This window comes from Manacus vitellinus, unplaced genomic scaffold, assembly GCF_001715985.3.
Source record: "Manacus vitellinus isolate BGI_N305 unplaced genomic scaffold, ASM171598v3 scaffold_0_pilon, whole genome shotgun sequence".
In the NCBI taxonomy this organism is placed as follows: domain Eukaryota; kingdom Metazoa; phylum Chordata; class Aves; order Passeriformes; family Pipridae; genus Manacus; species Manacus vitellinus.
The window spans coordinates 47999666-48014681 of NW_021938789.1; the positions used below are offsets into that span (position 1 = coordinate 47999666).

The window sequence follows — 15016 nt, forward strand, 5'->3', positions numbered from 1 at the left end:
AGAAATAGTGTCTTTGGCAACAGAATCTCCTGTAGCAGCAAAAATACTCAAAAAGTGAGTATTTCCCAAAGACATCCCATAGCCTTGACCATTTAAGTAGGCCCGGTACTTATCAGTCTATGCTACTTGGCAGTAGTGTCACAAGTACTAGAAAATCTAGTTGAATACTTGCCTCCCCAGAAAAAAATCTTTCAAAAATTGCTCTTTTGAGTTTCACCTACTTTTTCTCTCCAGATTGTGGGGAAGGGCTTCCAGTTCAAAAAAATAAGAAAGAGTAGAAAGCCATAACTAGACAGCCATGCCTAATGGAAATAATTCAGACTTTCAGTCAAAAACTTCATATCTTTTTTAGAATAGGAAAAGGAAATTTTAATACAGCTTCCAACATTTTGGATAAAGTCTTAACTATGAAAGCAGCTTCACATCAAGGACATATCACAAAATGCTTTTAGTGATTTATCTATTAACTTTTACAAACTATTTTAATTATTTTGAAATTTTTTTCTACTGAGTGATTTTTTTTGTTAATAAGGGAAATTTAAATGTTGAGTAGTTGTTCTACTACACAATAATGTGTGTGAAAATACATCTAGAAATACAGGACTGAAGTGCATTTAATGTTTATATTAATTTTAAACGTGCAATGGAGATGTGTTCCAATCAGCATAAATATCAATATAGAATATATACATAAAAGTATGTATATAAAATTTAAGTTGCTTTACATCAAAGAAAATAATGATCACTGAGAGACTGGTTTGATATAAATGGTTATTTTTCATAGTAATGCTAATTCTTTTTTTAATATCACAATAGAGGAAATGAAAGCCTTAATCTACACACCACAAAGCACAATACCACAAACAAATTAGTATGGTTGGGCCTCAGTTCTTATTTTATGCCTTCAGACACAAAATGAAAGAATCTTGAATTTCAGGATTAAAACAGAAGCGTTTTGTCTCCTGTCTAGAAATAAACATCCTAGAGCTCTCTGATGGTGACAGGAGAGCGTGAACAACTTTACATGCATTTTGGATTGCCAACAGATTTTTGCACATGCTTTTCCATTGTAGCTTGTGCATCTGGCCAAAAGCATCATCTTGTTTTCTGTTATCCTTCAGCCCTTTCCACCTAACTCTGGGATACCAAGCACTACCCTGACCTTGCCATATTCTGCTTACAGAAACTTCTGTCCATTCTAGGTCCAACTGTCCAAAGCTGGGGAGAGAAGTCTCGTTACCTCCCACAATAAATACATATTAAGGACTACTCAAAGAATAAATAACAGGCTGGAACTCTATATTTTGTACAGCATTTGGGATACTAGAAATAATATTATTTTTATAACTGCAGTTATTTTAGTTAAAATTTTGAATCTTAATGTTTTTCAGTCAGTGCTACCAGTGCTTTCAGTGGAGGGCAAAAACAATTTCTAAAGCTAATAATTAAAAATTTACTTATTGCCAGTCACCTAGGAATTAGGTTACTTAAAGTAGTAAGAATTTTATTGTTTTGTTGCATTAATAACTCTTGGTAGTTAATGTTAGCAAAACATAAAGTTGTTGGGGATTTTTTCCTTCACATAAAACCCCTAACACTCTTTCTTTTCTGGAAAAAAATCCAATACTGTCACTGCCCTGCGGAGGCCCAGGACAAGCACAGTTTCTGGTATTTATGCATTTAGCTTCAAAATTTTACTGTGTCTTATCAACAACATCTACCTACAGCTATTAATCTGCTAGTCATCTGCATTGTTGTCACAGTGGCCCTGTTTTTCTTTTTTCTGTAAATAAACATCAGCATAATATCTCAGTCTTTCTAGGCAACGCACTGAACAGGCAAGTAGACTTGGAGGAAAACTTCACAATTATTTGCATCACCCTAAGATAAAAGTAGAGCTTCACCAAGTATCTAATTTGTTGAATATGGAAATCTTAATAGTTACCTCAAACATACATGTGTGATTATTACAGCTTTGGTCAATTCACTGGTGACGCCTCCTCTGTACTGTAGTTTCTATTACTCTGATGAGGCAGTGTCACCCAGGAGACGTTTAATACTGTTCTTTCTTCATTTCTTAGAGACACCCGGGGAATGTTTTTGAAGTGGTTTACCCAAAAGTAAAAATAAGATACAGAATTTCACTGTTTTAACCAGATATTTAAAAGCACACATTTTATTCCAGTTTTATGTCTATTTTATTGCTGACTGTGGAAAGTAAATTTCTCGCACCACAACAGAGTGATTCTACCTGTATCTTACCAACTGTCAATGGACTTTTGTTTTCCTTTAGGCTCTACTAACCTGCTCGTTAGGAAAAAACACTATACAAAATTAACTATTAAATATGTCTTGAAATTGAGTTTCAAGTTTCAAAACTCTCTGATGGTCTACTGCAAAATATAATTTCCCATCTGACAAAGAAACCAAGTGTCCCTATTCCAGGAAATGCAGTTTGGCCATAACTTTTATTCCCTCAAAAATGTGCAATTTACATTCTTTCAATTTAAAAAGGCCACCATAAAAGGTGTCACATTTATAAAAGCTGTTTCAATAAAAATTTACTTTCACACTATATTTTAAAATTAATTTGACCTTGAATTCTAAACTTCATAAAGGTGAATATACTACACTTCTTTCTAGATGACCATTTTAAAGTATATAGAGAAATCTGACAGCATATCTACTGCATTTGAGACCACAAATTAGGACACTTGGCAAGGAAAGATGTGGTCTACCCCTGTTTCTAGAAAGGTATACACTATGGTTTGGAGTATACTACTTTAATTCCCTTAAAAACAACTACACTTTTTTAAAAGTTAATTGAAAACTTAATGGACTTGCATTTCTGGCTTCGAAGATGGCAGAAGACAAACCAATTATTACCTATAATTATGCCAATAAGGAGGAGGATCTGAATCCCTCAAAAGGAGGATTTTAACACCAATCTTGCAAGTAAAAGTATAAGCTACATGTCAACACAGAGTAGCAAAGCTAAGATCATCAAATACTAGCTGAATTACAAAAAAAAAAAAAAAAAGAAAGAAAAAACTGAAATAAAATCATCTTGTATTTCTTGTAGCACGTGACTCTTGAGACAGAGATCAATGGGCCAACATCTTTTCTTCAAGGATCACCAGATTTGCACTCTGAAGTGTTTTTCTCTGCTCAGACACTTAGACTTAACAGCTATCGGCTGCATTCACATAATTTCTTTTTGTACAGAAATCATATATAATGTACTGCAAGTCCTCACATGCCCTTTTCTCCTTGCAATAGTCTTGCAAATCACTGAGACATTCTTCATAGTTAATCAGTTATCTCCCTACCCACCAAATGTAACATTTTATACCCTTAGTTTTGTAATTGCTCTCGTGGTTTTGTCCTCAGCTGAAAGACACCTTCTCAGTAAGTTTTTCACATTTCAGTTGTCTCAAACTATTGGTAGTGCATGACGGTATTTGCGAGAACGAGCGCCTGCAAAGTGACTGAAGTGATTTTAGACTTAAATTTCTATGGCTGACTTCTAGGATATATCTGACAATCTATCTCTCTTGGGAAGAAGAAGAGAGGAACTCTCCGTAGGAGTTAGGATTTTTCTCTGCATTCTTTTATACAGCCTGACAAAACCACAGCATTTTGTCCTGTATTCTCAAAAAAAGCACTAATTGTAAAAAACCAGTCATTAGCAACAGATGACTAACAAAAAATACCTGTCATTTGAACACCTATTACGCTGGTTTTTAATTCCTATTAGAAAGAGTAGGGCATCCGTAAAGATGGGAAGGTTTTTGGTTGAGCACAATGCCTGTTTTCAAATATACTGCCCTTCTTATTAGCACCTGTGTTTTCAGTTTGAATGTATGCTATATTAGGTGTTTTCATACATTTTTTATCTAAATGGTGTATGTGAAAAGCATGGGAAGATATTCACGAGGCTTACAAAAGTATATAAATAAATATGCTACAGTATACACACTTTTTTCCTTAAATATTTTCTTCATAGTGCTCTCAGGGCTATCTGTTTGCACTTTATGAACAGAAGTACTTTAGTCCACTATAAACATGCACAATAAATATTGTATGAGAGTACTTTCAAATGTAGGGCAGATTCTAAAATGTACAAAGAGCTCTACATTGGTGGTATCAATTCAGGAAATACTAGATGGAATATTTTATGCTTATCTTCTTTCTCAATATAATTATGACTTTACTATATCTGTTGTAGTCTGTTCAAATGGGAGTAAGAATCTTTGGAGCAGGACTAACACTTCCTCAAATGTGCAGAAAGAAATGGGAAGTTGAGATCAGTACACAGACTCCATCAAGAACATCTAAGTGTTCCAGTTTCCCACTCTGTAAAGACTTGTATGGGAGCATTATTTTCTACACATGTGCGGATTTCTCTGTAAATATCTGAGCTTCTCACATATTTGAACATAAGCTTGACGTGAATCTTTCCAGGACCGGGATCTTTTCCAGCTCATACTAACTTCAACGAGAATTAGTTTATCTATCCTTCAGGATATCCCTCAGTCTAAAAAAAAGCATGTTAACATAATTACACTAAAGATAAGAATAGATCAGTTAGAAGTATCAATAAAATCGGGGCTATTTCAAATACCACAGCATCGACATTTTCCTACAAATCCATAAACTGAGAATTCCCTGGCTTTCATGTTAACTTTTCTTCCTAGTTTATGTGCTCGCAAATGCAGAAAGATATAACTTCTCCATTTTCAGTTAATAAATTTTGCACATCAATATAATACCAATGTAAGAAAGAAATAAACATCACCACTTAAAAAAAAAGGCACGCCAGCAGTCCATTTTCCTCTGCTCTTTGAATTACCTAGGACATTACAGAAATTCATTGCTCCTCCCTTACTGTGAGACAATATTATGGTACAATTTTAGACTGTGAAGACAGTCTGCAAATTGAGAGACAATAATCTTTAAGACTGTTGCTATGTCATAAATAGAGGAGGAATTTTGTGGTTTGTTTTGTGGGGTTTTTTTGGGGTTTTGATTGGATTTTTTCTTTTTTTTTTGAGAGCAAGAGAAAAATGTCAATACTGGTTTTATTTTAGAATCAAGAGCTCTTTATTAGTGGGCAAAAAGAAACTGTACTTCTTAAATAACATGTTTAAAGGAAATGGGCCGAGACTGTCAGCTATTTCTTCATATCAGCAAAGAATCCCACTGTCATCACTGAGACCATTTAGAAACAAAGAACCCCACAGTCTGTACCATGGATGATATTATTTCTTGCTAAATAAGCAAAGCTCTTAACAGAGATGGCACTTAGATTTGTCGTCTGAGTTTCTAGAAAAATTGAGGAGGAAATTGAGGTTAGGAGATTAAGAGTGTTCAAAAACATCTTCTCTAAAATGATGGGATAATCCTAAAGCTTATAAAATAAGCTAATACAGTAATCCTAAATTATTACTAAACAGAGATTTATTGAGTGGGGTCATAATGCAAGTTTGATTTCATTATATTACTACAAACTGCTCATGACTCAGTTCTAGCTGAGAAGTTCACAATAAGATCAAGTGCAAGGTGATATTCAAAGCCTTTGAGATCAGAAATTTCCTATAAAGAGCAGTCATCTCCACACTCTTCCCTATAATATACCTACAGACTTGTGCTTTGGTGAGATCCCATCTGGACAAACTCCTTTTCTCACACAGAGAAACAGTCCAGAATTTCTGAACCACATTGTTTCACTGCTGTAGTCCTTGAAACGCAGCCAGAGTCTGATCCAGTGGCCTTTGAAGCAGATAGCCTGGCCTTCATGGCCAATAAAGAGCTGTGACCATTGAAGTGTCCCTCCCTGTTACTCTAATTTGGTATCTGCATGAAAACATCTGACTGTCCTGTTAGATCTTTGATTTCAAGCCAGTGTTTTGCCTATATTGCCAAGTGTCACCCCTTTCCCACAGATTTCTTTTGCATACGTGCATGTATACACACACACAATTTAAAATACTCTATTCACAGATGTCAGAAGAGGTAATTGGCTTTCTGTCAGTCTTAGTAGAAGCAAAAGAGTTAAGCATATCTAAAAAAGCAAGACAAGCAGTTCTGCAGCTACAGTATAGGGAATTTTCTGAAAGGGACAAATTCTAAAAAGCTTTGCTGAATTTAGCACTACTAGTCTCCTTTCAGTTAGAAAGTTTAAAATCAGAATCTCAAATAAAGATGATTTATTCAGAAATAATAATATAATATTTTTGATTCATTATACTCAAGGCTTTTCTCTGCACAAATAGGACATTATCAATTTTTAAAAGAAAAATCACACTCCTGTCTGCATATTTGGTGTCTTACTTGCAGGAAAAAAGCATGAAGAAACACAGTTGTTTTGCTTACTGAGTTTAAAATATTTTCTTTATCCTCCAAGGAGTGTGTTTTCTTTGTGCATGATTACTAAATTTTTTTTTTAGACCTGAACAAAGTTGAAAATTACAGAGCTCAGACATTCTGTCATCCTCTTTCAATTGGATTGCATGGTCTTGTAGAGAATCCGCAGCGATATTACATTTGTAATTTTAAAATAGCTTCTCTATACTGATTTTCCTACTGATCAGAAGACATAAATTACTTGGAAGAACACAGAAAAACTGGGTGATAAGTTTTGCTGCAATCAATGTCTCTAATATGTATGAGAATGGGACATCATTTCACCAAAACAATCCATCTGTGAAGTATGCTAAGGGATGACTGCGTTTGGATACAGCAATTAATCACCACATTATTTATAGCACTTCAGAAGCAGCTTACAGTACATTAATCAGGGATAACTTCTGCTTAATGAACAGAGCTGCCAAAACCGCCAAACAAGACCATAAAAAACTGAATTGAGAAAGAATTAGCAAAAGACCAGCAATGATGAAATATTCAAAGCTCCTCTTCAGCAAAGTTCTTCTCCCAGTTTCTCTTCCTACACCACCCATAAGCAACAAATTCCATCCACAAACAACTATGTGACTATATTGGTAGCATCAGATACTCATGAGTAAAAAGAAAACAAAGCAACAAAAAGTCGACTGCATCAGTTTTAGTGCACTGCCATGCACACAGCCACGTGGCTGTGGAAGACATTGGAAATGAAGACTCAACTTATTTATTTTAAAATAAATAAATTTACTTTGTGTAATTAGGAGGACCACTAGAGTGAGAAGACACATGGATCACGCCTACATTTATTGTCTCTGTTACAGCGTGGACACTGTTAGAAGTAAAGAAGAGGTGTAGTATGGGGTTTGCTATTTAATCAGCTTTTCAAATCATGGCTCGATGGAAATCTCTTTATTGTGTAGAGGCTCACAAAATAAAATCCTATTTTCCAGAAGTGTGAAAGTGTAACTCTCCTATTCAAAGTACTTGAAAAGAAGTTTGGCAATTAAAACTAAGTAAAACATTAGTAAGATATGGGGAACATGAGTAATTTGCATGTTAGGCATATCCAAATTAAAAATAAGATCTGGTTTAAAGGCATAAAGAACTTCATAAAATTACATGGCTATTAAAAGTAGCTTATATGCTAAGAAGTATTCTGATTTACATAAGCAAATTTATTTCAATTACTACATGCAAATGGTAATTATATCAAGTAAAAACAAATTTTTATTGAAAGCACATCTCATTATAGAAAACATTAATGAATCTTTCAAGTTTGGGTCTTCCATAAGAAGACATGATGAATAAAATATAGAAAAAAATGCTTTTATTATTCAACACACAGTTTAACTATGAAGCAACTGTAATTACATTTTGTTAGTCTTCTTTTTTAGCAGAGTGTCTATAGACCTCCAAAGAATTTAAGATTTCCACTGGAAGTAACAGTGACGTTCTTATTGTTACTTGTCATATTTTAACATTCTGTAATAAAAATACTCTTTTTTCACTGTTGAAGCTGTGTCTGGCCTTATAAGGATATCTAAATCTATTATTAGCCTAACATTTTACATGTATAAAGGCAGGTACATGTAGGAACTAATGTTTAGTCTAAGAGCATTCACAGAAGTCTTCATGAAACTGTCACTTGACACCACAACATGCATGCACAAACCCCACTTCAATGTGTATGTTTGTGTGTATATTGTGTTTATGAAATGGAAAAAAATCAAATGGTCTGAAATGAAACTGGAACCCTCTCCATAGCAGATGTGTTTGAAGAAAGATCTATCAACTGATGTGAAATAAATTATTTCTGTGTCACATAGTTGAAAGAAAAGGAATCATAGTACCTATAAATAACACAAAAAGCCTAGCAACAAATTTCTTTGCAAAATACAGATCTACACAAATACCACTCCAGGCTCTCATTGTGTCCCTCCTGGTTAAAAGTTGTTTGTCTAATAGTAGAATTTGGGGCAGTATAAAAGAACATTGCCAGTGCTTTTGTTATTCACACAGTTATCATTTTCTAAATGGGCCTTGAAGTGCTTTTTTCCTGTTGTACTGGTAACAAAGATTGCCATGAGGTCACTCAAAACACAGCTGAAGGGCTCAAATTAAATATTCATCTTACCTGGTAATGGTAACATCTCCAGCCACATCACTTCAAGTTATTCTGGAAAATGATACTGCCCTCCCAGCATCTGTGTTATGCTGAGCTCACTGAGCTTTGTCCTGACAAATCAAATGTATTTGGGATCAATGGGGCCTGGGGTGAGGGGAAGGAACCCTGTATAGTTAGGTACAAAAGGTATGAAGAAATATGGTTTACACTATTTTGTCTCATTACTGTTTAACTGAAACTATCAATCAAGAGGCCTATACATTACTATACAATTATATCAGCACTTTGTTATGTTTTGGAAGTATTCATCAAATGCAGGAGGCAGCACGTGAGCGTGTATGGTAGCATTTCTTCTCAACGATACAGAACAATAAAACACTAGGATAGTCAATTCTCAGCAGCACTGTGCAGATGGTATACATTCTTCAAACAGGTGTGGGGACATAAAACGTGCCTCTATCTTTGCCCAATGACAGTTTGCTAAAACAAGTTGCTTAAAGTAAAAGAAACAAAATGGATGAAGCAACTTGATTATTCTTCAGACATCAAAGACTCATAGTGATTTAAATGGTATTCTAGCATGTACTAAAAATGGCAGATCAATCTCCAAGGAATCTCAGAATTCCTACCTAAAATGAACCCAGTTTGCTATATCCTGATGAACACTTTATGATGAAACCAAATACCATCCATCTGAAGTCACTATTTCAACAAAAATTGCATCAGACCACAGAATCACAAATACAAACAAACTCCTGAATATCTCTAAAATGCATTGTAGAATATACCTTTCCTTTCTTTTCTGACAAAGTCTTTTTATCACTGATAACTGTTCTTAGACAGGCAATGTTCTTTCACCACCGATAAGTCTCCTAGACGGACAGACTATGGCAGACAGATAAAACTGATGCAGATAAGTACCTTGAGCATTTCATAGAACTATAAATAAAAAGGTTTCTAGAAATGAATGATAACAAAAGTAACACTGCAAGCCCAATGGAAAACCTCTAAACACAATGAGAGATAGAGTTACACAGACAATGGGAAACATACAAACAAATAGGACAGACAGAAAAGGCTCCATGTGTAGAAGAACAGCATTCTGCTTTGAATCAGAATGCATTTAAAAACCAATATAAGAAAACTCAATCAGGCAAGACATAAGCTCTCTGTAAGCATATCCGAGTCAAATCAATTTACCACACTGAGCCACAAAATCAGGCCTAAAACTGTGACTATTATGAAGGCCTATCTGACAAAATAGCAGTCCCAAAATGGTCTTGCAAAAAGTTCTGTATGACACAGAAATTAGTTACCTGCAAACCAAATGACAAGGCATCAGCTTTCATTAACAGCTTCAGAGACATCTTAAAGTCAACAGGAGAATGCTGCTGATCTCATTCCTAAAAAAGGGGCAGATTCTCTCCTTATCACATACCAGCTGTGAAAAAAGAAACAATCCTTCAGACAGCCAGTGAAAAAAAGAAGAGAGATACGGGTTTGCATATCTCAAAGAAAACAAACTCACTGAACCTCCCTAGGTCCTAGAACACCTGAAGGCACTCACATAGATAGATAACTACCAACTACCAGGCAACTTTGTCAAGCTGACCCAAAATCACTATCACAGTCCATTTGAATGACAGGTAAGACAGTATGACTTAAGCTTCTGAGAGAACTCCCTTTAGAATAAAAAATTATTGCAAAATGTTTATTCCTCATTCAAACCTTGAGACCCCAGGGTTACTTGCATTTTCACATGGAATCCAATTAGTAAGATTGAGACTAAGCTAATTGCAGCAGAAAAAAACCAACACCAATCATCAGGCAAACCTTGTGGTTTCTGTGGTTTCACACTTTTTCTTTAATATCTGTCCAACAGATAATACAGGATTTTCATTCTGAACCAGCTCCCACTGCAGCAGGATAAATAAATAACAGAACTACTCAGGAGTCATATGCAATGCATTCTGCATAGAGTATTAGGTTGGAAATTAAACCATGCATGCTGGTAATCAAAAGAATAAGCTTTCAAAGGGAAGGTAATTCTCTTTAAATCTAAAGGACACAAATAAATCTAGCAAAACTGTACCCCACAAAATCTGTCTTTCACTAGCAGATGTTGGAAAGCAATCAACATGAATTAGTAGCATTCATGAAACTGCTATTTTACTAGACAATTTCTGGTTTGTATGAAATGTATAATTGTGAAGTTTTTTGCATGTCTAAATTAACTAGACATTGGAAATAACTGTACTAAGGATTAAACAGTGATTTGCACAAAAAAGTTCTTGGTAAGCAAAACATTCTCTTCCCTGCTTCTTTTATTAGCTATGTCTTTGAGCTTAACTTCAGCACTCCTTCAAAAGCACTGCATTTATCAGCCTTAATTTTATGTCTCAGTCTACTGTAAAAAAGTCACCTCTTACTCAATGGCCTTTCCTCAGCCTCTGTAATAAACTCTTTGGGAAGATTTTAATATAATTTCATCCACTGAAGAATTTTTTTTTAAAGAACATTCAGTAGTGGAGATCATAGAAATTCATTTCTATTTTCTTTTGCTTGGATACCTGGAAGATTTTGAAGTTTCAGTTGTTCCTCACTATGCTAACAAGCCAAACTGATTGTGCTCTGACCAAAAGAACAAACAAATGAATAAGAGAACAAAACAACATAAAACTGAAATAGTATATATACTACTGATGTAAGAGAGGTCTGTGACAAGACCAGGAATGAAGTTCCAATATGGGCTCTGCAAATCTACTAAGCTAGCCGATGATACTCATTTCATTATCATACATGTGAGAAAACAGTTATGGACTGAAGAGACTCTCACTGAACTTGAATTTACATCTCAACACAGCTCTGATTCTTAAACTGTCTTATATTACTTTCTATGAGCACAATAGCTTACAAACATATGTAGATAAATTTCTCGTACTTTAAAAATATTCAATCAATCTAATATTTTCAATATTGTTATGCACACAAAATATGTGAATGTTCAACTTTCTTCTTTTGCCATTCTCTTGTGGGTTTTTTGTCACTCCTTTCCTAAACAATAAGAGTAATACTCAGCATTGGTGTCAAATTCTCTTTCTTGCTCTTTCAGCCACCTGCAGCTTCTACCAGCTCTGCTCACTCCTCTTCCTCTGTCTTCACCCTTTGTCATACAGCACATCCACACCTTCCTATTCTTCACCACTGTTATTATTTTCTTCCTTTCATCATGAAGCTACATTTTGTCGCTCCTTTTCCATACTTGTGCCATCATTCTAAAGCTCCTTACATTCAGTGATTGCTGCTTAGGAGCTTTCTTGATCAGTGGTAGTATATTTAGGTTTAACAGCCTTCTGAAATCTCTTTCTCTGCTTTCGTGCATTTGCTTTTTCAGATCCAGAAAAAACATTCAGCATCTTTAATACCCCATGGCACAGTTTTGCTCACTTTAATTATGTCTTCTGAGGAGCATCTTCTATTGCTTGTTTTGAGACTGCTTCTGCTAGCTTCCCTTGATGTGCCATTGTTCTTGCACAGAAAGAAATTGTAAATAATAATTCTCTGATCATCTTCCCTCAATTTTACAATGATATCTGGATTCCTGTAATATTCCCTTTGGTCATATCTTTTTTTTTTTCTAATCTGAAGAGTCCTTGATTATTCAATTGTTACTTAGGATAAAATATTTTTTTAATAAACTCATCATTCTTCTTTTTCTTACCTTTGCAAGTACTTCAAGACATGGACTATGAATGTATAAAAAGCCATAAAAAATGTCTCAGGTCTTTTTCCACTCTTTTCCCAATAATTTCTAATGGCCTAGAATTATTCATGGCAGCACCTATATCTCATTCTTAAAAAGCAGTAATTAATTGCTTGGCCATCATTATGTATGATTGCAACTGGGATTTTTTCCTAACTTCATTTGCACCTCCTCACATTTACTTAGACTGAATTTCATCATCTGCTTTTTTGCTGCTCTTCGAAGTTGCCTCTTCTCTTTTTTATCTTGACTAGCTTGGCAATCTCACAGGAATTCATTATTAGTCACTATAAACCCTTTTTTCCAGAATATTCAGACCCCAGCGCAAAATCCTATGACTGAACCCTAACTCCTACCCTATCGTTTTGTGTTTTGTTGGTCTGAGTTTGTTTTTATTTTAAAGAATTTCTCCATGTTGTGTGCCTCTCAATTTCTCTCATGGCTAGTTGGTTTTTCCTATAGTTTTGGTGAGAAATCTTTTCAAATACTTTCTGGAAACCTAAGTAGACTGTATCAACAGGACTACTCTAGCTCCCACAGTGAATTTTAACAGTGAGGAAAGACTAAACAAGCCATGTTGAGTCTTTCCCCAAGCTATCATATGTATTTATATGTCCAGTTACTGTTCCTTGTTATAGTTTCTATCAATTTGGTGAATGCAGGCTTAGTGGTTAGTAGTTCCCTGGATACTCTCAAGAAACCATTTTATAGCTTGGCATTGCATTAATCTTTCTCCAACTCTTTTATACCAAGGAATAGGCAAGAGGCAACACAATACAGTTCAATTTTACTATTTCACCCCTAATGGTCCTCTAGAACTCTTGGGCAAATGCCACTGGGATCAGATATTTTTAACCAACATTTACTGTTTATTTTGTCGGTTTACTCTGCTGCCTCTTATACGGAGTTTCATTCTCTAATGAACTCCCGAAAAAAAATTCACCATGTGGGAATCTGACCAGTGTATTTTGCATTTGCATTGTTACTGAAACAAATCCTTTTTATGCTTCAACTTCTTATACTGTGATGATCCACTCGCCTTACAAACTACCTGATAGGTACCCCTGAGTTTGAAAAAAGTCTTTGGAAGTTCTTCCTCTATCTTGTATGCTCTGCCTTACAGTTTTTACATTTAACCTAACAGATTTTACATTCTTCTTTTATTTTTGAGATATTCTGTGAAGAAAATTTACATATTCAACGGTTTCTCTAATCTCAGTTTTTAATGATGATGCTTTTTATCCTTGGCCTTTCTACAATCCTTTAATGCATTATTTTTTTAGCTTCCAATATAGTGGCTTGAAACCATATCCACATCATCTGTTAAGATGATTTTTTAGCTATCTCTATCAGTTTCTTTTTAACAAGCATCCTTATTTTTCTAAAACTCACATTTGTGGAATTGAGAACTGCTGTATTGGTTCTTCTGATTCTTGTTCCTGACAGGATGTTGAATTTAAGCACATGGTTACAGAATGTACTTTGGTAATAACATTGTGTCAATAAACAGCCCCTCTATTGATTCTCCAATTACCTTCCTCAATGAAAAGTAAATTGTGGTGTCTAAAAGTTGAGTTTGACTTGACAGCTACTACCCAATTGACATAGGGAGGCCACAATCATGGTGAGCTGAAACAACATATTTCTTTTATGTTTCCTGGCAAGTGTCTCTGGCCTCTCCTGGTATGCCATGTTCATTGATCAAGCACTTAAAAACATTATTAGATAGATAGATAGATAGATAGATAGATATAGATAGATAGATACATATATAGATATAAACAGAAATTCAATAGGGATTCTTAATTGTTCCCTGACATAATTAATTTGTTGATCTCATATAACTTTGCATTTCATTTACTACATAGCACTTTTTCTCCATACATGACAAACCTTTCCTATATTACCTGGTTAGTATCCCAGTACCCCTTTTCCTTCCAGAAAATTCCCAGTATTCTTTTTATAGCAATAGGCTAAATTAAAGCTAGGCATCCTATAAAATCCAGGTATTATGAAGATTACAGCCTAACCCTTAAAACTCTTCATATTTAGAGAATACGGTATTGGCAAATTCAATACCTCAGATGTTGGAAGATTCTAGAAATAAGCCTGTCTAAACAAGCTCTCCCTGACATCCTTGTATGCATATGGTATATTCTCTATTTACATTCAAATATTGTATTTCTACAGGACAACTCTTCTGTTCAAAGCAGGGTATGGATAGTACTAGATTGATCATTATTCATCTCTTGTTTCCACATTCACCACCCAGACTGTAATCCCACAGTGTATTTACTGGACACGATCCAAACCCTGTGCTGAATACAGAATTATTACTTTCCTCATGGGCCTTCAATAGTTCTCTTATTCTATTATCTTACTGTGCTCCTCTTTTAAACAAACATAATTAATCTAGCTTCGTAACTCTCCTGTAAAACAAGGTGGTCCATATTATACACAAAGAACAGAGGGGCAGCAATTAAAGGCAAAATTGTCCACGAGTCAATTAATTTACCTTGTTAATTAGAAAGCAATATCTTAAAACCCACTCTATATCCCTATGAAACACATTTCCAATGATATGATTAACACTATAACCACTTCTCAAGTAAGATATCATGTATATCAGGGGGATAGCTGGGAAGCCAGAAAAGAAAAAGGATAAAACATTAAATTTGAGTAACTTGCTGCGTATTCAGCAAATATTGGTTCTCTACAGCAAA

At 34.8% G+C, this 15016-nt stretch overlaps 1 protein-coding gene across 1 annotated transcript in view; it reads right to left on the bottom strand.

Moving 5' to 3' along the window:
- GRID2 (glutamate ionotropic receptor delta type subunit 2) overlaps window positions 1–15016 on the bottom strand; it is a 691727-nt gene that overhangs the window by 637680 nt on the left and 39031 nt on the right. The window lies entirely within an intron of this gene.